This window comes from Pogona vitticeps, chromosome 5 (genome assembly GCF_051106095.1).
Source record: "Pogona vitticeps strain Pit_001003342236 chromosome 5, PviZW2.1, whole genome shotgun sequence".
Lineage (NCBI taxonomy): Eukaryota > Metazoa > Chordata > Lepidosauria > Squamata > Agamidae > Pogona > Pogona vitticeps.
In genome coordinates, this window is record NC_135787.1 from 140,111,853 (window position 1) to 140,135,100 (window position 23,248).

Consider the following 23,248-nt stretch of genomic DNA (forward strand, 5'->3'; position numbering starts at 1 on the left):
AATTTGTACAAGTTATTTTAAATTTGGGGATATTTAGAGTTACTTGTTTCTGCAAACATGTTTACTTTTTAAAAAATCCATACCTTAAAAACCCTTTGTCCATACTTTCCCAAATTAGGAACAGAACAAGAGCACATTGTCTGCTACATTTGAGTCAAATTTGGTGCCTATCTGAAGTCCAGTTTCAAAGTGTTTTTTGTTTGGGTTGCCCCCATTTTTGAATTGCCTTGCAGAATGTTGATTTGCTCTGCTGCAAAATATATATATATATATATTTGCAGCAGAGCAAATCAACATTCTGCAAGGCAATTCAAAAATGGGGGCAACCCAAACAAAAAACACTTTGAAACTGGACTTCAGATGCACTAGGGATGGCGAAAAGTTCCAAAGAGTGTACAACCTGTTTAATGTATGTGGAGAGGGTTACATTTTGGACTCTTATTTCTTAGAGAGCAGATCCATGTGTGCTGTACACAAAACTGTTTTATTAAAAAACAGAATGGGTTTTTAAGTGTTGTTTTTCATATTATGGGAGAAGCTTTCTAGGCTAAGGGAAAGAAAAAAGCAATGAGAAATCCTATAAGAGGTATGCAAACCTTTAGGTGCACCTTTCCTGGCTGTTAGATCCTGTCTGAAGAAGTTCACTGTACACCTTATATGGACTATTCCTAAGCCTATAGCTTTACCTCTTTCTACTTCTTTCTTTTGGCTCCTTCAAAAATGCACAAATCAATCCAACAAGGCAACCTCTAATTCAGGCAGTGTTGCCACAAGAAAAAAATAAATAAATCTCTCTTCTTGAGATGATTGCTAACCACAACTATAAACAAAAGTGAAAATCAGCTTCATGACTTTCTGCCCCTAAGCACAATGTTTTTCAGTGCAAATGGAGCTTCATAGACCCTTCTTTTCACCTCTCTTTTCCCTCTGCCCCAAAGTAGTGTGCCCAGATGTAGATTGCCAGGACATTACAGGGAATGGAAGGCTTCTGTTTTGCACCAAGGCATCTTTACAGTGCTCTCTTTTGTTGCTTTCAACAATCTATAGATTCAGATTGCACTCATTTCAGTCGGACTCTATCATTCAGACTTGGGTGAGAAGTTTAATAAATTACAAGATCTAGCAGTGAAAAGTTCTATGCCAGGGAACATGGATAGCTCATGGGTCAGTCTGGTGGGTGGGTGGGATACCTCACTCAATAATTGGGGGAACATCCCATGCCCAGTCATAGTGGCAGAGATGAAACTACAGCCAGCAACCACCAGTTATTTACAAATTCAGCCTTAATTATAAGGATTTCAAATATTCAAGTGTGCCACCATCAGTATGGCTTGGAGAGACCATTAGAGTCCATAGACAGACACTTTAATGAAACAAACTTGCAATATACTTTTAAATGTTGTATCCTGATTGAGAGCTCTCTGGATAGCTTACTGAGTTAGATATCTGGTTGAGAGTTTGATTCCCCACTGTGATGTCCTGCAAAAGGGTCAGCAGAGCTCAAGGGTGGCCCCAGAAGAAAAGAATCATAAACCAGTTCTGAGTATTCTCTATCTAGAAAACCGTGGAAAGGATTCTCGAAAGTCAGAATTGACTTGATGGCAGCCTGATTGAGAGGTGATTTAGGAGAAAGAACAAGCTCCATTCTGGCATTTGCTTGCTATGGAAGTGAGTCCTGTTCAACCATTTGAATCTCATTTATGAGGAAACATTCATAGTATTATATTAACGTCTTCCTAATGACTACATATCTCCAATTTTAAACAATATGGTGAGATACCGTTAACGGGGAAGACCATCACATAGGGCTTATTTCCATTCATTTCTTTCTGAGTCAAAAACATAGTAAGTGCCCCAAGCAGGTGCAAAGATCATTTCCATCCCCTAAAGTGCCCACAGTGAGCTGGCTGAATAGCTCAACAGTTTAGGTATCTGGCTATAGAGCCAGAGGCTGGGAGCTCCATCCTCCACTGCACAGTCCCAGGGCATCCCCAGAACAAGGGAGTGGTAGACCACTTCAATGTATTCTCTACCAGAAAACCCTAGAAAGGGTTACCATAACTCAGGATTGACTTGACAGCACACAATTATTATTATTTAAGTACCCACAGATGAACCCATCAGGGATTGGGAGAAGAACTTCCAGAAGAGATATAGTTATTTTCCAGCCATGCTCAAATTTCCTTTTTCTTGAGGTTAAGCAATGAAAAGTCTTATTTTAGGGGGAGGAGGGCATAGGTCAGCATTACGGCCAGAGCATGGAAGTTAACTAACTACAAATGCAACATAGGCATCCTTCAGTCTCGAGAGACTATGGTAACATGCTCTGAATCGAGGAGTGTCCTCTCCAGAGCATGAAGCCCGGGTAAGGTAATATGGAGGATAGGCTGTTACCCAAGCAGCAGATCCCCCCTCTCCACATTGCTGAAATGGTCCAATGGAAAGGCAAGAGCCAATACAACTGGTTCCAGCAAATATTTATTTACAATTAATGCCTCTTTACAAAAATTAAGATATAATTAAATTAAATTATTATTACAGAACTTAACTGGGTTTGCAGCACTTTAAGTTATCTTTATAATAAAGGAGTGCACCAGTGGAGGAAAAATACCACATGGTTCAAGTGTTATTTGTGAATGACAGAGACAATGTCACTACTTTTAAGTTTTCATATCTACAGTGTTGGCATTTTAAGAACGTTTCCTTGTTATATCAGAACATTAACTTTGGTAAAATATCTCCAATTGAAAAAGTTTTTTGACAGTGAAAAATGAATAACCAAAACAAATTACTTTAATATAAAGTTATTTTAACATTAACGTCTTTGGTTTTAACACCTAATTTGGGAGTTGTGTATTGAGGCAGCAGTGAAATAAATGGGGTGATCTAGTGTGTTTTGTAATACGGGCCAATTGCTTGTAGCTGGAAGCATAACACATATAAAAGGCTGAAAGACAGATTACTTTGGCCAGGTAGAAATGAAGAATATAAATTGCCACGCTAAAATAAATGGGAAAAGGAAAACACCTTGGCTAAAGAAACCTTCTTTGCAAACTGGTTTGGATGCAACACAACTTCATTGTTCAGAGCAGCCAGACTGAAAATCTGCAAAGCCACGGTGATCGTGTTCAACCTCTGGTAGGACTGGAATGAGAAGCTCGTGGCCTTCTGATTGTTTTAAAATAACTAAGAACAAACATTTTAATCATTTTTGAGAAATGAGAGGCATTTTTAAAAAAAGGTAACCATAATGTTAACTAATGGTTTTTTCATACTTGGAACTATAACTCATAGAATTACAGAACCATGAAGTTGGAGGGGGCCTATAAGGCCATCGAGTCCAACCCCCTGGTCAGTGCAGGAATACAAATCCAGTGAATTAATCCCATTACTCTTGTTTGGAATGCCAACTCCTTCCACCTGTAATAAAACATTTTTAAAGGGATGGAACAAGGACAAACTAAACAAGAAATAAATGGGCCCGAAGCTTCCAAACATCAGGCACTTCCTAATCACAGTTATTATCATATGCCGTCATGTCACTTACAACTGATGACCACTCGAACAGTGTTTTTTCAAGGTATGTAAGCTATTCAGTGCTGACTGGCTAGAATCAATGAGCCGCTAGAGCACCAGAGCCAAGAGTCAGAATTTCGATTCGCCCTTGTGCATTGCAGGAGACAAACAGACCTGTATAGTCTTGGGTAAACAACAAAGTCCCTGGGTGCCTCCAGAAGAAGGGAATGGTCAACCACCTCTTGAGTACTCTGTACCTAGAAAACCCTGGAAAGGGTTGTAATTCGGAGTTGACTTGATGACTCGTAACTGTTAGTGTGGAGATATTCAAGAAATGGTTTAGCAAAGCCACACACCAAGGACTTTGTACGACCAAGCAAGGATTTGAATCTAGCTCTGCTCATGTTTACTCTATGGTGGGGCGGCCGGCCAAGCACGCGCTTTGTTGCTCCTCGGCGCCCCCTAGAGGGAGAAGCCCTCGACGGAACTTGGGGAATAAGCGGTCTCGAAGGGCAAAGACAGGGAGAGGGAATTGGCTCTCGCGTTGGGTTCGCGCCTGGCTGACTTCGACTGGGCTCTGAGGAAGGAAAGGGCTGCAGCGCCCCAGACCCCGTGCTATTTAGAAACCGCTTCATTTGGGCGGCGCCGGACAGAAGTCGTCGCCCTTGTTTTTGCTGCCACGGCCTTCGCACGGCTCCCGGTTTGGGACCCGTTTATTTTACCAAGGCGGCCTGCCGGAACTGGCCTTTGTGGCTCGCCACATGCACTCTTGGCGGGGAAGCGGCCTAGCCGCTCTCCAGCGCCCTCAGGCGCGCCGCCGCGGCGGAAACAAAGGCGAACCAGGGCGACGTGGGCGGCTTCGCCACCCACCGAGAGGGCCGCCCCCCCTCCAGGCTCCCCCCTTGGACTGTCAACCGGCCCGAGGTGGACCTCAGCAAGACGCTTCTCCTCAGCGCAAAGAGGCCGGGCGAGGCTGGCGCCGCGCAGCCGCCCCAGTTACAGGGTTGGAAGGTCTTCCATCCCTTTGACAGTTCGCTTTCCCGAACAGTTTTCAGAAAGTTCCCTTTTGGCGGGTGTGGCGACTCCCAGCCCGTATGGTCAAAGGGTGGGCCTCACGCTGGTCTGTGGGGTCTGAAAGCCGCGGTCCGCAAAGGAGGTTGTTCCCGCGCGGCAGCCCGCGCTCTCCCTGAAGGAAGAGTCGCCAAGGCTCGTTCTGCAGGGTTTGCAATGCACGCTGCCGCGACCCTCTCCGCCTCGACTTTAATGACTCGCCACGGGCGATCCCAGGCTTGTACAGAAGCCCAACCGAGGCAGTCCGAGGATCCCTTAACAACTAAAGCACACAGCCCTGAAAGTAAGCCCCACTGAAGGCGACGGGATTTACTCCTAAGTAAACAAGAGGAGGCTTGCTCCCTGCATCGGATGCGGGGGAAAACTCATTTTCACGTCGCCCTTGCCACCTACGCTTTCTGCTTAGGAATCGCCAACATCAATTTCCGTCTCCCTTCCATTGAGATCGCTCATGGGCAGGCAGCCTGTTGTGCCCATTTCTTTGCTCGCACCCGCTTTGCCTTTGCTACTCGACCTCAACACGCTTGCCTGCCCAAGTCGCCGCTTCACGGGGATTATTGAACCCACCGCTTGGAAAGAGAGCCATTAATCATGCTGCCAGGGGCGATCCGGATCCATCAAACCATCCATATAAATAGGGGCTCCGGCTCTCCATCACCGCCCCCCCCCCCGGCTTTCCTGCCTTGGTCACCCCCTCGCCAGCTTTTCCTGTCGATCAGACCGACGTAGTCGTCAGTCCGCCGCCCCGGGGCTGCATCACACCGCCGCCGCCGCCGCCGCCGCGATCCTCCCAACGCGGGATGGTTTGAAATGGGGAAAACCAACCCGGGCTTCCAAGGGAGGCGCCTGCTTCTGAGTTGCAGCCGCCGCCTGCCCACCTCGGAGTCTGGGCAAGCGGGGACGGCTACCTGCTGCGAAATCGCGCTTGTCTAATTCTGGTCCCAGAGGACAACAAGAAATGCCCTTTTGAAAGGGGCTTCCAGGTTTCCTGAAAACGCATCCAACGCGCGATCGATCCGGTTAAACTCACCTTGTATTTAGGCCACTTCTTTCTCGGAGAGGCACTTGAGACATGAGTTTGTCGCTCGGTTGTCGCTCTGGCGAAGGGCTACGAAAGTGTGGGTAGAGACCCACCACCTCTCGCTCCTTTCTTTCCTCTCCTCCTTTCGGAAAGAGTGGAAATTTCCATCATGTGACGAAGGGGCAGCACCCCCAGCCTCCCATTCCAGACGGTTCCCCTCCCTTGCGGAAAAACACCCTCCAATGAAGCGAGCGGGCAACTTGAGATGTAAACAGCAAAAATGAAAGGGAGTGGGGGGGGGGGAAGAGAAGCATCATCCTTCCTCACTCAGGTGGGAACTTGCTTGTTTGGTTGCTCTCGAAGGTGAAAATACCACACACACACACACATACACACACGTTTTCGCCACAACATGCTGGTGTCATAGTCATTTATGTTTGGTTTCCTAGCTTTCGTTTGTCAGGATTAGCCTTGCTTGATCCCACACCTGAGTGTATGAAAAGCAAGACATCAAAAATAGTCATAGCAAATAATTGTGTGGGTTTAAAAAAGAAAACTTTTGGAGCATCATGATCATCATCTTTCATGGCAGTGTTTAGGAGTAACCAAGGCGATTCACACAATACAATGTTACAATAAAATCGTAATGGAATGAAAGCAGAAACAAACATTCATCAAAACAGCCCAAAACAAGTTTGACAGTTTGCTTCCCTTTTCTAAACACATTCCTGCCCCAGCTCATTTCTTCAGTTTTCTCAGGAGCCTGTGGAGCTTTGTGATGAATCAGGTGTGGGGCTCGTGGGCATCAGTGGTGATTTTCTAGCATACATTGACATAGGTCTGATGAGAAGAAAGGCTAGGAGACCATTTGTGCATGAGTGCCTCACCATCTTTGGCTCCTTCCCATCACCCATTCATCCCCTTACTGGCATCTCCAGGGTTTGCCATATTTTTTCTGGGCACTAATCTGCACAGCAGCAGCCACATACGGCTTGTGACTGGAAGAGGTTTGGGAATGTCCACCCTGAAACTTTGGCATAAGTGCCTCCCTTGGTCCTTGGACTGTCCATGCAATAGCTGAACATCTCTCTCTCTCCCCTTTCCCCACTCCCAGCTGTTCTTGGCAAAATCTGATGCCTGGAAAGAGAGAGATGAGAGAGAGAGAAAAGTCAGGCTCCCACAGCAGCTACTTCTTTTCTAGAATCCCAGAATACCTATCCTTGAAAACAAGCCCTTGCTGGTATCTCATTATGTCAGAGGAGTACCAGGTCTCACACTCCAGGCCTCGAGGACTTTGAACTCATTCTGTGTAACATCAACGAATCTGAAAGTGAAGTTTTTCTATCTGATGGCTTTATGGTTATTGTTGTTTTTATACTTGACCAGCTTCTGAAGGACGTACAAACTCAAATTAGCTGGTCCTGATCCTATTCTACTACCACTGCAGCAGTCCATGGTGAAAATCCCTGATACAGCTTACTTTCTTTCCCTGGAATAGTTCCTTCTCGTATTTCTTCTAAGTAAGGGCACAGAAACCTCCCCTGATGACAAAAACAACAAAGAGCTTTGTGACACTGCAATGGCAGACAGCTTTTATTTGGCATAAGGTATTGTGGACTTTTGATGGCTTCTTCTTTATATGGAACAATAGCTGGTACCAAATAAAACTTCTTAGTCCTTAAAGTGTCACAAGACCCTGTTGGTTTTACTGCAACAGACTAACCAGACTAATGCTTTGGACATTTCTTCGGAGGGGGAGGGGAATCTCTGAGAACAAACCTTCAGCTATTCTGAAGATACCACTTCTATAATTGGTTAAAACTGTGATTGTACTTCTCAGAAATTACTTTGCTGAGATCCTCTGAAATTGAGCATGCTTAAGAAATCTACTCTGTATTTATGCAGTAGGTCATTGAATTAGCTCTGCTTTTCTAAGGAAAACTACCAGAGGCTAAATAACATGCTAGAAGTTCTGAATGAGTAGTATTATTTTGTGCATAATTAGGAGAGCATTAGGAGCAATTTGCTTAATCCGTCAAGGCAATTGCTCATAAAGTGTACAGTATTTTACAGGTGAAGTATATTTGGACTTGAATTACAAGTATGAGGATGGGGGGGCTGATGTAAGCATGAAAGAGGGCTACAGGTTATGCCTTCAGTTCCTAGAGAAAGAGTGGGACGAAGGGTATAATCAAATACAGATAGTGATCATATTTGTGTCAGTTCTGTATTGTAAGCAGATAACCATAATTTGGACATGGGTTTTCACCTCTTCCTTAGCTATTTGTGTGAAAAGTCTTTACAGTTCCCCAAATGTGGCATCAGCCTCCTTTGAAAATCAGGGGTCTTTGAGATGTACCCCAGGAAGAGTGGTGCCAGATGGGGAAAATGTCCTTTCCCTCAGTGTATCCATGTTTGTATGTATTCATGTGAATTTAATTTCCGTTTCTCTGTTTCTCTTCCTCAGAGCTTTTTGCTTGCACAAGAGAGGTGGGGTTAGACCTGAGCCTTGTTTTTTTCCATTTCACACTGGACTGGAATCCCACTTGGTATCTGTACAGGATGATTCACTCCTCACAGCTTCTGTGTCAGGAAGCTGGGGGTTGCACAAGGGTGCAAACCATTTCTGTTTGCAAAAGGCCCTTATGATGATTAAAACTATAAGCGCTGTGGAAGTCTAAATTCCTCTGGATGTTTTGTGGTTTGTCTTTACTTAATGACCCTTATTCTATGTAGACAGTAGGTTGTGTTTTTTTCCTAGTCAGTTTCAATACAATAATCAGGAAATACTCAGGTGTATTCAGTTTCAAACAAATGGTTTAATCTCAGAGAACTCTGATTTTTTAAAAAATTATCTTTCATTCCACATCAGGCAAAATCCAAAGAAACAAAAAACTAAACAAAACAAAAAAGACAAAAAAGCATGTGGTACCTTAAAGACTAAGCATTATGTTTTAATTTGAGTTTTTGTGGACTTATAGTCTTTAAGTTGCCACATGTTTTTCTCTTGTCTTGTCTTGTTTCTTTGGATTTTGCCTGATATGCTTGCACATACTAACACAGCTATCTGTTCTAAAACTTCCATTCCACCTTATTCAAACTGAAAAATCATAACTTACATCTGTTTATGTTATTTTCCAGCCCACAGGCTGAAACATTGTCTGCACAGGAACTATTCCAAACTTTTACTCCTGAGGAAGCCCTGTCATCATTGGGGACTTGTAGGGACTAAGGAATCACCATCACCAGTAAACTCATACTGGAGGCAGTGATTTTTGGTAATTAAAATGGCCTCCTCCTATTCTTCAGCTGCTTCCAAAAGTTTTTAAAGGAACTGTAATATGAAATAATAATACCCCACAGGTAAAATTTAATACAGCTATAATATTGCATCACCATATTTCTTTTTTTTCTGTAGCATTTTCTCTATGTATTGCATTCTCTATCTACCCAGAAGTAAGGGGTTTGTGGTTATAATATTGCATTCTTAATGAATTTTGGTCCTCTTCTTCTCCAGGTGTTTTTTTTTCTTTCGTGGAGTTGCTGCTGTTTCCTCTTTTAAGCAATTGTTTTTTGAAAATTTATTTATTTTATTTATTTATTTATTTGATTTGTATCCCGTCCATCTGGTAAGTCGGTACCACTCTGAGCGGCTGAAAAGTGATGTGCAGTGTTTTAAGACAAACATTTAAATACAGACTGAATCAAGGCTATTTGGGCATTTCTGAGGCAAACATGGGGCAGAGTAAGGTACCCAAGAGTACACACAGGACAGAGCAGTACTCCTTACAAATCCCTCAGATTAAATCCAGGTTTTAAACATTTTATAAGCAAAAAGACATTATGCAATAAAAATGAGGAGAAAGGGATTGAAACTATTATTATAAACTGAGCTGGTGCCAAAGGAAGAAACTGACAGCTGTATCACCCCAACAATGTCCTAGACCTCTCTTGTATGCTTCTTTTCCTGAGGGTCTTTGAGTGAGGTCACCAGGCTATAGTAACCCCCCTCCATGTTTCATTTTTTTTTGCTGCAACATAAAGTAAAGGACTTATATTCTTGTAGCACATTGTCTAGATTTTGCATTCTCACATTTTCTTTCTACCCTCCCACTTCTCTTTTAAAACACATTTGCACCACTAGAATTGTGTGTAGGTATGCATGCAGATGAATGCCTGCAGCCCTGTTTGAATTTTAAGTGGTTCACCTTAGGACACTGTAGTCTTACGCTTTGCTTTCCGCCCCACTAAGGTAGCGAGAGGAAGAGGGTGGGAGATAGGCTGTGGGGGTGGGTGGCTGCCTATTGGCTTGCTGATCAGTTGATCAGTGGGCTGGTGGGCAGAATGGGAAAGCCATAGGAAGATAGGGAAGGCTAGCCTTCCCTCTCTTCATATGGGGGACAAATAAAAATGGGGAAATATTCATCCCTTCGTATTCGTGGGGGTCTCTGGAACCCACAAATATGAAGGGATGAATATTTAATGAACCAACAATTTCTGACGAATATCATGATCTTTTTTTATTTGTCCCCATGTCTACTCATTACCTGTTACTCAGTGTATTGAATGGAGCTTAGAACTAACGTAGAACTAACAAAGCACAAATTATATGTGTAATTTATTTTGCACTTTGCTTCTCTAAAAGGACTGAAATTATCCCTCTTTACATTGCATAATAAGATAACTTAAAGAGGGATAACTTTGCTTCTTCTAGAGATGTGCACAGTGCAACAATTATATTTTCAAGGTTTATACAACTTCATTATTTAAGTATGTTTTCTATGATAATCCAGTGTCTTATGTGACTCTAATGTTCTTTATTTCCAAAAAGCAAATTAAACCTATTTTTTCTATCTTTGTACAGTGAGAAAATATAGAGTTCCTTTTTAAAAAGTCTAACCATAACAGTAATTTAGAGCTTAGAACTGTAACTACTTTTTTTAAAGTCGCCTCTCAAGCTGTATTCTTAAATAAATGTAAATAAAATTTGTAACTTTGTAACTTCCCAGCCACTACTTGCAATCTTAGGTGCCTGGCTTGAGGGGCTCGTTTGAAAACCATTCTCTGGTGTTTTTCCATACTTAGAGAAGCTACTGTTTTGGACTACAATTTCAACGTATCATGACTGTAACTCAAAATCATAAAAGCGTGAGTGGCACAAGCTCCTTCTGCCTGAGGGAGAAAACCTGCGCTGTCCAGTGCATTGTATTTGCGGAGGCAACCACTGACCTTTTTGCCCACAGCATAAGGGAAGAGAAGGAGAAAAAGAAGGAGCAGGCACTGAGTGGCAGTAACAGCATCAAGACGAAGGCATCCCCTGCACACTGCCAAAGAAATCAAGAAGGTAGAGGTGGAGAAGCAGCTGTTCTAGAAGGGCCCTTGATACTTTGCTCTTCTTCCATAGCTTGGAATCTTCCTGGCCAGCTGTTCACACTAAAATCACACACACACACACACAAATCATTTGTGCTGTGACCAACCTTCCCTCAGTGCTTTGGTTCCAAGGACCTCTCAGAGCCAGGTGATACTGAAATACCAGCTAAGAAGTAGGCAGGCTGATGAAGTGGTGCAGAATTGTAAAGTCCCTTTGGCTTCAGCAGAGAACATCTCAGGCATCAGACACCTTGGAGGGCTCCAGTACTCTATTACCTGCCCTAGAGACATGCTGTGGCCCTTTCTATGCCAGAGGGATGTGGCACGCTGTCAATGGGAAAAGCAATGGAGAACAGTAGAGTTCTGGTAGCTGGGAATAAGCATATTGGTTTTGCATATGGGAAACCCTGACATCTAAGCATTCAGCCTGGAGGCAGGCATCACGGCCTCTCCCATTTTGAAGAGACCCTTGTCCAGCAGGCTGAGGCAAAGAGGAAGTCACAAAAGCAGCAAAATCAGGGAGCTGGACAGGGGACAGATTGGATTTGTTTTCAGTGTGGAAGGGATTGTCACTCTCAAATTGGCCTTCTCAGCCACACTAGATGCTGTTCCAAGTCCTCCATACAGAGCACGTTACCATTGTCTTTCAAGGAAGTACTCCCAATGTAACATTGCTCAGTGGCTTTGTGGGAAATTTCCAGTGATGTAGTCATACATTTTGAAGTGTTACTCATGAGAGTCCCCATAGCAGCACCCATGAAGAGTGATAAAAAATCCAGCAGCTGTGTTGACCAATATCAGCAAAGCCACTTTAGCCATTTTCTCCTCACCAAAAGAAGATATTTTCTGAAACTAATGGGCCTTAATTGCTCATTCAAGCCATTCCGAAATACTGTACTCTGCATTGTAACCAGAAAAATCAGAATGTTTCTCTGCTGCAAAGAGAAAAATATGTCTTCTACAGGATTTAAACCAAGACTTTATAGGTCCTGTCCCTTAACATTCATGGATTGCTGGCAACATTATTAATCCCATTGATTGTTGTGTGTTTCAAAGTTTCTATTTATTCATTTTGTTATATTTTTGCTGAAGAAATCCCCACTTCTTCCATAACTATGAGGACTGTAACTGAACTATTAAGGAAGAAGGAAGCTGGTGGTAATGGCAGCAAATTAGCTTCCTTACGTTTTGTGACCTGATACCGAGATGTAAACACGGGCTTCATTCACAAATGTGATTGTAAAGACATGGCAACTTTAAAAGAATTTGGAGGGATACTAATCTGTCAAATAATTGCAAAGTTAACATCTCATATAGTTTGGCTCTCAGCTGCTACACTGCCACTGTAAAAAAAAAAAGCCAAGTCATGAAATCAATGGGAAATCACAGTCTTAAATCCAACCACTCTGTTAATTGTCAGATTCAACTCTTAAATGGATCCTTCTGAGGTGTTAAAGAGTTAATTTGAAAGTGTGAGCTGGAAGAGGTTTCTAGACCTGTCCTCCCCCTGTCACCATCATCATGGGGAGACGGACTGTCTAAAGAAGAGATAGCCTGCTTATACATGGAGCTGTTCCATACAGCTGGAGATAATAAATAAAAAAACAATCAGGGTTCCAGACTGATCCAGGTATAGCAGACTGTCTTCCCTTCTGATCTTCTTCATGTGAAGACAGCAACAGGCAGGAGTTAGAATTCTCTACTTGCTCAAACTTTCAATTTGACCCTTTTTGTGAATCCTTCAATACCTGTACTTCAGGAACGTGGGGCATTTTTAATACTTGATACTTGGTATCGTAAACCAGAAGCTTTAAAAAGGAACAACAACAACAACAACAACAACAACAACAACAACAACAACAACAACAACAACAACAACAGTGCAGTCTGTTCAAATGTAATAATAATAATGGGTTTATGGAAGACATCTATGTCCATGATCAAATGTGTTATTTTTCTCAGGTGAAGAACCCATAAAACTGTCTGTAACAAACATTTTGAAATTAATGTTGTGAAGAATGTTGTTTCCCTGTGAAGCCCCTTTCAAACTGGCCTGGTAGGAATCCATATTTATTTTCTTTCAGTTGTTTCTACCTCAGCTTTTTGTTATTTACTGGCAAAAACTTTGTTTCCATGACTGCTAGTCTTGCAAATGAACCCCGGGCTTGGCAAGTCAGTTGGGTTATGTGCGGGATTTATTTTTACTCATGCCAGATAAAATAGATCATGGAGAAACATTCCCATTTCAGCCTCCCAGAGTTGTGTTGTTTTTGCAGAATTAAGCAGTACTAAACCATTCAGTTTCCTTTTTTTCATTGCAAACACAATAAGCAAGTGTAATTCAGATACAGCATCAAGGCTACACTCAGTAAGGAGTCTGTTTTGTGCTGTATCAGTCAAACAAATTTATTAATGCGTATGCTTTTGTCAAAGATTTAAAAGCAGCACCCCCCACAAACAGGTATATTAAAAATGCTGCTCACACATAATATAAATAAAACCAACATGAAGAAGAGGGCTAATTCGTCCTAATCTATCAACATTGTGTGCAGGCTTTTTGAAATTGTATTGTAATAACTTGAATCTAGGAGATGGGTGGGCAACCTCAGAGAGCCCAGGGGCCAGTTTCAGCTTCCAGGACTCACTAGGGGTTGCATCAGCCCTGAAAATGAGAAAAATTTAAATTGTGCGCTGCTGAAAATCCACTTTCAGTTTCATTTTGTGGATTTGAAGGTTTCTTGGTCAGGTTGGAGAACTATGCAAAATCATTGCTCTTCCAGGCCTGTGGAAACAAATACTGTACAGTAATGGCTTTTCTCCCCAGTAGAATTTTTGATACCCAGAAGCTGTAAGAACAGCCTTGGGAGGGCTCCACTTCACCCATCTTTGTTTTAGCCTGTAAGAAAAATTGTATTTTTCCTTAATGAGCTTGAGTCCTACTGTATTTTTAATTTTATCCCCAGAAACATGTTTTGCTGGGGAGACATGGGAGAATATTTTCTCAGTGGCTGCTCTGAGACTCTGGAATGTCATTTTAAGGGAGGCTAGGCTGGTAGTCTCCCTGTTGTCCTTCCACAAACAGGCACCGGTCTTTTTATTCAGGCAAGCCTTTGCCATCTGACCTCATGAGGTACAAAAAAGACTTTTGATCCCTGGGTTCTGTATTTTCTTTTATTAGTGTGTTTTAAGTTGTGTCTTTCATCATTTATGCTTGTATATGTTAATATAATTGCTTTAATATTATTCAATTTTATTGTAAACTCCCTTGATTGAAATTGGGATATAAGTTAAATATATAATTTATATTTCAACTTTCTTTCAACATTTCAGTCAAGGGAGTTTACAATGAAATATATATAATATAAAATAATTTTCCTCATGACCAAACCAAATGCAATTGAGCATTTTCATACATCAGCAGGTATATAATCTTGATCATAAATATCACAAATGGAATCTGCAAAAAATATTAAGTATTTGGATCATGTCATCCTCCATGGGGCTTCACAAGGGTTGACCAATTTTATGGTTTAGACACTCTGTGATGCTTTGGACCTCCTCAAGCATTTCTCAGTTCTTCTTGGAATCACTTCTTCCGTAGTTGCTAATAATTACCAGAGTTTATCTACGAAGATTCTCAGTCACCCAGGTGAGATTGTCTGGAAGTTCAGTCATAACAACTGAACTTCTTTTTTATTAGGTTGAAATGTTTCACTACTCATCCAAATAGCTTCTTCAGTCTGAGGAGAATTGGTAGGAGACCCCTGATACAGTACATATCCTTCTCGTTGTTTTCACTTCCCCCTGGTCTGAATAGGCTTGTTAGATAGATGAAAGACTGGGGTTGAAAATCTGACTTCTGCAGTCCTTCTCCACCCATTGTCATGAGTCATTAACAGTGGTCTTTCTGGTGCGTGTGGTACTGATCTTTCTGGGGAGGGATGAAAGGGCAGCATGATAAATAGGAGACAGATTGTGTCTATAGCTTCCACTCCTGTTGAGTGAGAGATTTTCTATATGACCATGCATGGCCTCCCTGACCCCTCTCTCAAACCACCTATCTTCTTGGTGTGTCTGAAAAGCTGAAAAGGATTTTTGGTAAACACCACATGCCTGTGCACTTCAAACCCACAAATGCACTAAGTCAGAGACTCATCCACCCAAAAGACTGGACACCGAAACACAAAAGGAGCAATATAGCATATGCGGTCCAATGGAAAGAGGAGCATTCAGAGCTCTACATTGGATAAACCAAACAGCTATTAAACAGGAGAATGGCCCAGCACAGGAGGGGCAACTGAGCTCAGGACCACAATCAGCAGTGTTCCTTCATTTCAAGGACACTCATTTGATGACCAAGATGTACTCATTTTGGACCGAGAAGATAGGTGGTTTGAGAGAGGGGGTCAGGGAGGCCATACATGTGCATATAGAAAATCCCTCACTCAGCAGGGGTCTAGGACTTAGATACAATCTGTCTCCTATTGATCATGCTGCTTTTTCATCCCTCCCTAGAAAAATCAGGACCACACCCACCAGAAAGAAACCCAAGTGCCATGACTCAACTTCCAGGTATCATAGAGTTTGTTACACAACTAATAAAGAGTAAAGAAAATTGAAATCTGAACTATACATATTATAATCTGAAATTCTATGATTCACAATTACATAGCCCTAGGTCAATATTTTCTTTATCTAATATGAAGTCCCATGTGGGTTTCTATGCTTTTAAAAAGTCCGCTAGACCTTTGTCTTTTAGAAGCTCTGAAAGTTTTGCCATTTCAGCCATTTCAAGGACTATGAGTAGCCATTCACCTACAGTTGCTACTTGCTTCACCTTCCAATATTGTGCATAAGGCTGTTGTCTTTGTTCTGTGCACACAGATCATCTCACCTACTTGCCCTTTCTCCTATTTTGAAATAATAGGAGACAGTGACCGCATTTTATGGACCAACGAAAGACAGCAGCATAACAGACACAATGAGATAAATCCTCGATATCTCCAGAATTACTAATGCACAATAAGCACCATTCAAAACAATGTTTTGGCATCAATCTTGGTGCAGTTTTTAAGGCACTGATTTTGATACAGGAAGAAAGCCAGTTACAAAGGACTTCATTGTATGTAGACTCAGCAGAAAGCTTGATATACCTTTGGATGGGGGATGGCTTTAAGCCACCCAATTACACTTGATGCAGCTTTACTTCATTCTGAGTATACCTTCAAAGCGCTGTACTGGAAGAGATCCATTGCACTGCAGTCCAACATGGCAAAGAATATACATAGTGGTCACCTTTCATGGTTTCACATCCTGTATTGCCAATTAAGAATAATGATTGTTGAGCATACCTCAGGGCTAGACTTACTGGAAACTGAGAACAGAGGCTATTAGGATCTGTGCTGCAATGCCTCTCACATTTTCCATAAAGCATTCCTTTTGAAGCAGGTGCTTGGAGACTTGCAGCTTATACAGAACTATGCATGCTGCAGACCAGTGCACTGAAGTGTACTGCAATATTGACATATGTCTTGGCAATATATGCCCTGAATTTGGTTCTCATATGCCCCACTTTGACCCTGGTGTCATAACAAAAATGACATTACAGTGGTGCCTCGCTTAACGATGATAATCCATTCCAGAAAAATTGTTGTTAAGCGAAAGCATTGTAAAGCAAAATTAAAAAACCCATTGAAATGCACTGAAAACTGTTCAATGCGTCCCAATGGGCTAAAAACTCACTGTCCAGCGAAGATCCTCCATACGGTGGCCATTTTCGGTGGCTGTATAGCAAGGAATTTGTCCCTAAGCAGAGCGGAGAGCCATTTTAAGCACCCGGTGGCCATTTTGAAAACCCGACGATCAGATGTTTTTGATCGTCGTAAAGTGAAAATCAGTTCCCGAAGCAGAGAATCAATCATCGCTAAGCGAAATTTCCCCATTTAGACCATCATTTTGTGATCGCAATTGCGATCGCAAAAACATCGTCATAAAGTGGATTCGTCGCAATGCGGGGCAATTGTTAAGCGGGGCACGACTGTACATGCATCCAAGGAGCAAATGCCCAACTCAGGTATAATTGCACCTACTTCACAAACTGTGATGTCACTGGCAATGTGAGGAGACTGTAGTCTGCAGTTGATAGCTAGCAGAACTAATGGGAAGTCTTGGTAGGGACAGCAATGAAAAAGATGAAGAAAAACCAGTTTTTGTGTTTGAGGGAAGAAAATCTTAACATTTCTCATATTCTATAAGTGAGAAAGAATGTAGAAGAAAGTACTTGTCAAAGTAACACTGTTCTATCTGTGCTCAAGGTAAAAATAGCAGTCTGCCCTCAGGCAGAGTGAATGGTTGCCTCAGGTAGCAATAAGGTGGGAAATGAGACAACAGAATTGGGTATGCTGTGTGGCTTCCTGTGTAAGGAAACTGGTGCCTATCAAGTGTGGTGGAGAATGCTTTCCCATTGCCATGTTGAAGTTAAGAATCCATTCTGGTGGGCTGCTGTATAGAGGCTTCCACTCCTTTACCTGTTGATATGAAGAAATTATTGCTAGCAGAAGTTGGAAACTTACTTTTTGAAAGTTATTCAGGTGTTTGAGAAGTAACCCATTATTTTTGTGAAGGCTTTCATGGCCGGGATCTAATAGTCATTGTGGGTTTTTTGGGCTTTTTGGCCATGTTCTGAAGGTTTTTCCTAACGTTTCACCAGTCTCTGTGGCTGGCATCTTCAGAGGACAGGAGTGGCATTCCTGTCCTCTGTCCTCAGGAGTGCTACTCCTGTCTTCTAAAGATGCCGGCCACAGAGACTGGCAAAATGTTAGGAAGAACCTTCAGAACATGGCCAAACCCCCCGAAAAACCCACAACAACCGTTAACCCATTGTTACTTGTGACAATGTTGAAAAGTGGAACTCTTTATGTTACTTATTATGCTGTTCATTGCTTTTTAAATAATTTTCCATTCCTTATTTTTTTTTCCAGAGGGTCACCTAATGAGGTTCAAGTTTCAGTGCAGGAATTCAGTTGAGCGATATCAAATCCTAGTCCAAGCCTCCGACCACTGTACCATATTACCTCATTTGCAGTATTTGCTTTCTTACCATATTTATCCCAATCCTTGTGTGTAAGGAGTCTTTAAATGGGTCTAACCTCTTCTTTTTTTCTAAACACTATGGATTTTCCTGTCTCTGTTATGTGTAATGCAAGGATAGGGAATCTTTGACCTTCTGAGCCTACAACTCCCATCAGACCCACCCAGTATGGTCAATGGTAAAGAATTGTGGGAGTTGTAACTCCATATATCTGAACAGCCAAAGGAATCCTCATCCTCGTTACTGTACAGGTCTACTCAAAAGTTAGATGATGCTTCTGTGAGGCTTGCTGTAGGTGAGTGGATTGTAGCCATCATGAATTCTCTTGACTCAACTGTCAACAGTGCTAAGTGATTGTGGAAGAAATGTATGACGAAGACAAATGCTACTTAAAAGGGAAAATGACAACAAGAAAGATAAAACATCACTAGCAGCAGCAGTGGCAACAGAAAATGGTGGCACCAAACAAGTACTTTCTTGCCGGGCATGTCTCATTTCTCAGACACAAAAGATTGCTTCAGTGATACTTTTTGAATCTGATTGCAATGGTGGCTTATTTGTGATAGTTTGGTTCTCGGCTGGAAGAGAATCCTAGAAATTGTGCTCTTCGGGAGTTTGTGTAAGAGCCTCTGTTTAATCTGCGCTGGAGCTAACAAGTTGTGGTCGGTGTAGACCACTGGTTCTTAACCTTGGGTTACTCAGGAGTTTGGGACTGCAACTCCCAGAAGCCTTCACCACCAACTGTGCTGACTAGGGTTTCTGGGAGTTGCAGTTCAAAAGCATCTGAGTAACAAAGGTTAAGAACCACTGGTGTAGACAGTGCAAATTAGAGATGGGCACAAAACAAAGTACGAACCAAAAAAACCTCCCATAAATTGGGCTAGTTCGTGGTTTGGTCCATGCCAGCTGTTTTGCCGAAATGAAATGAAGTGCCATTTCTCTGCCTGGGGCTTCATTTTGCTTTCACACTACCCCATTGCCTTCCTACCTGGCCCCGCCTCCTTCTCTTCGTTCTCCTCCTCTGCCACTGCTATCTTCAGAGACAGCTGCCTGGCTGCCCTTCCAGGAACCAGGCCTCCTTTCTCCACGCATGTGCATTCCTATCAGCTGATAAGCCAATGCATGGACAAAGACCACTGGCACAGCTCCTGCTGTCTCTGAAGATGGTGACATTGGAGGAGGAAGAGGAGAAGGAGGCAGTGGAGGTGGCAGGACCAGGAAAGGAGGGGGCAGAGGCAGTAGGAAGGGGGCTGGTGGGTGACAGAACCCCCCAGGCATGAACCTGAAAAACAAATGATAACTGGTTCATTTTTCCAGGGTTTGTGGTTGGTTTGTGGCTATTGGGTAGCCACAAACCACCCTGGTGTCCCTTTTTCTGGTTCATGCCCATCTCTAGTGTGGATACATGCACCTGCCAGCATCTTTCTGTCCCCATGCTAATCCCCCTCATATTTTTTTTGGGGGGGGGGAATGCTTAAAGAAAAATCCCATTTTGCCTTCTGGGGAGGAGTGAGGGCAATTTTGCTATGTTTTAAGGGGGGCCCCTAATATCTCTGCCTTCCCTCCTGAAAATAGATGTTGCGATTTAAGGAGGTTAATTAAAAAAACCAAATTTTTATAGGAGAATGTTTGGGAGTTAGGCTCACGGAGGCAGTAAGGTCCTCCCATGTCCAAGGATGGATGTGTATGGTCTTGAGTCAGCCAGACAAGGCCTACTTCATATGGACACTTAGGTGGGCCAGTAGCTTGACTCTGTAAAAAAAGTATCTCCCTTTGTTTCAACAAGTTCATAAGTGAGTGAAAATCAGAGCCTAAGTATTCCAGCTCCAGGTTTCACCCTGTGAAATTGATCATTGTGGCATGTAGTATATACGGTATGTGAAAATGTCCAGATACATTCATCTCAGGAGAACTTCTAGGATTACAGAAAGAAATGAGATTTTGCCATTAATTTGATTTGGGTATTATAAGCATGAACCCAATCCAGACTCAGTTTAGACAAGGATCTGTGTGAGCTCTAAAATGATAGAAATATTGATTCAAACCTGAAGCAAGACACCAGGTACTAACTCATTCTGGCTTTTAAAGATCAAAATGTAGCACGTCTTCAGAAGGAAGGGACATATACTGGTTGAGAGAAACAGCTGTCATAACTTCAAATTGTATTTAATACAGAGCACACAGCCAGCGGGATGACTAAGTATTTATTTTTTTATGAGGATCTTCTTCAAAACAACCAACAGGCCTGTTTATATAATCTGCAACACTGACCTTGTGTTTGGACAAGTCAGGATGAGAAGACCTGCAAGCTGTCATTTCTCAGCACTGAAGCATTAATGTGATGGGTGATGATTTGAAAGGTTGCTGCTCCCCAGATACCACTTCCTATGTTGACATGATACCACAGGAGTTGAGCCACACTTTGTTGTAGTTAAAAACAGCCATATGACAAAAGCAGCAGGAGGGATACAAATCTTGTAATATGCTCTAGGGCTGAACTTGTTATGATTATGTTTTTCATGTGTGATTTCTTTTGAGGTACTGATAATAATTGTACTGACGACTCCAAGGGGGAAGAATGTTATAATAACTGATTATTTAAAATCAGTTTATCATATCTCTGGGTTGACAACACTATTATTTTTGAAATCTTTGTCTTTGAAAAATGTACTTCAACACACTTTCTCTCAAGGGGACGATTTGCATACAAAAATGTGTATATTCGGAAAGATGTACTGAAAACTGCATCTTTAGGAAATGTGTACACCAAAATATGCATCAATTTCAATGTTATTACCACTATTTTTGGCCTCATAGCATAAAACAATGAAACAAATACACGTGAAACAAAAAAGTAGAGGAAAACATAGGTGAGTTTTGGCAAAACGCAACAAAATTAAGATGGAGAGATTTTTACATCCTTATTGATTTACAGTACTTTGATACAGTATAAAAATTATAATTTCCCTCGACAATAATTCCATGGTTTCTCCTATTGTGGCTTGTAACAACTGACAGAGCCCTCCTCCAAGTTTTATGCACTCCAGTCCTTGATTGCCAGGTAATGTATACGATGGTAAAGGATTGGACCACATAAAACTTGGAGCATGGCTCTTAATAGGTCTTAATTAGGGCTTAATTCTGAGAAGATATATCTATACATATCTATACCATCCTTGCACTGTTCTAGTTTATTTAGGGTAGAGTGCATCATAAAATCATTCCATTGAGTATAAATCATGTGAATAAATATTTCTTTTGTAGTAGGAAAAGAACACAAGGAGATGTGTTCTTTTCTACTCCTAAATATGTTTTACGTTTTCTTGTCCTGTACAACTGTAGTAATAATTTAGTTGACTAGGTTCATACTTAAAGCTCATGGAATGTTTTAGACTGGTTCATACGTGCACACACGTTATTTGACTATCTGACACTGGTTGAATTGCAGCTGAATATAAAAACAGAATCAGCTGAAAAACATTGTGATTGTAGATACCTGTGGTAATTATGTTAGGAGAATGCAACAGGCTAATAAGCTTATGGTTATCAATAAGAAGTGATGAGATGCTTATAAATATGAATTTGGAGTAATCATTCTAGATGCTCATGGGAATATAAAAAGGAAAAAAATACATTTATTGTTCCAAGAAATCTATTTAGGATTAAAACAGGAGAAACTTGAAAACTGTATATAGCAGATTGGCTTCCATGCAACATGGAGGCACCTTCTCAGCCTTCTCTTGCAGTTGAAGAAGAGGAAAGAACAAACTATCCTTGAAGAAGGGGAAGCAAATCTAGGAGGAAGTGACCTAACGGTAACAATGTACAAATGGTTTTCAGAGAGGTGGCCATGTTAGCCTGTTTCAGCAAAACCCAAACAGAAGCAAAACAAGAGCAAAAGCAAAAACAAAATTATGGTATTGTGTTATTCTTAAGGCTAATGTCTTTTTTTTTTAAGCTTGACAATCATTTGGTCACTTACAGAAAAAACAGTAGGGGCAAAGGGCCCATTACCACCATCTGTTTGTTGCTCCCACTGCTTTCTTTAAATGCAGCATAACTGTATTTATTGCAATACTAAGATGACACAAAATCTCTATCTGCTTTTTAAAACTTAAACATTCATTCACACATGCAAATCACTACTTGATTCTGCAATTACACAGTGAGGAATATAAGAATATGTGAAGAGATGTGGTAGATCACACTGAAAGCCTATTTAGCCCTACATTCTGCTCCCAAACCTTTAGCCAAATGCCTCTGGGAAGCTCACTGGTGAATCTGGTGTTTTTGTGGTTTTAGATACTTGTCAGCAATGCCATCATGAAATAAATAGAGTGTTAGATAGATACATGGATTCAGATTATGTGAATCTCATTAGGTGACCAGGTTCTTCATGTAGCTGATAGAACAGGGTATGGGTGAAAAGGTTTTTTATGCTTTAGACCTGAGAAGTGTTTTTTTTTTTTTTTTGAGGAGGTTCATTTTAGCAGCAATGTTCATCTGTGTTTCACAGTGAACATGAACTGCATTCTTAATCGACAAGAAGCAGTATGATGATCTCTATGGTGTGTTTCAGTTTCTATCACAATGTTGGTTTTTTTCTCTCTCTGTGATTATGCACTTCACAAGTGTCCCTCATGGGCATCTTCTTGAGCAGGTCCTCATTTTTCTTTCCAGTCTGTCTGTACCAGGATGGCAGGCAGAGAACCAGGATGGCAAGAAGACTGCAAATTGGCTACTTCCACACCCTGCTGCCTGAGCAACTCCAAGATGGACACACCCACATCTTGGTTTTATCTTGCACACAAATTAATTGATAGGCCTCAAAATATTCTCACTGTCAAAAATATGAGTATTTTTACCCACTAAACAAATCTGTGAAGATGTAATTATAACCAAACACAAGCAAAGTCCTTTTCCCAGCCTTGTTTCAGGAACATTTTGAACATCCCTGATTTTGCCTGTTCTGAAGGAGGGATATGGCGTGTCATAGACCAATGCACATTGTTATTGGGCCATCATTAAAAGGGATGAATGAGGTCAATGGATAAGATTTTCCTTGCCATATGTCTGCTTGAGGGGGCACAGCAGAGATGATTCTGATTGTTTACAGAACATATCTGAGTTCTTTCTAAAACTGTTGAGTTTCTTAAGCTGCAGTCCTATGGATGGTG

The 23,248-nt window shown here is 41.7% G+C and overlaps 1 protein-coding gene across 1 annotated transcript in view; it reads right to left on the reverse strand.

Moving 5' to 3' along the window:
- SLC38A4 (solute carrier family 38 member 4) overlaps positions 1 to 5,949 on the reverse strand; it is a 54,707-nt gene extending 48,758 nt beyond the window's left edge. Inside the window, exon 1 of the mRNA XM_020795531.3 lies at positions 5,618 to 5,949. The gene's annotated coding sequence lies outside the window, so the exon portion shown is untranslated. The remainder of the gene's footprint in view (positions 1 to 5,617) is intronic.
- Between the last annotated feature and the right edge of the window lie 17,299 nt (positions 5,950 to 23,248).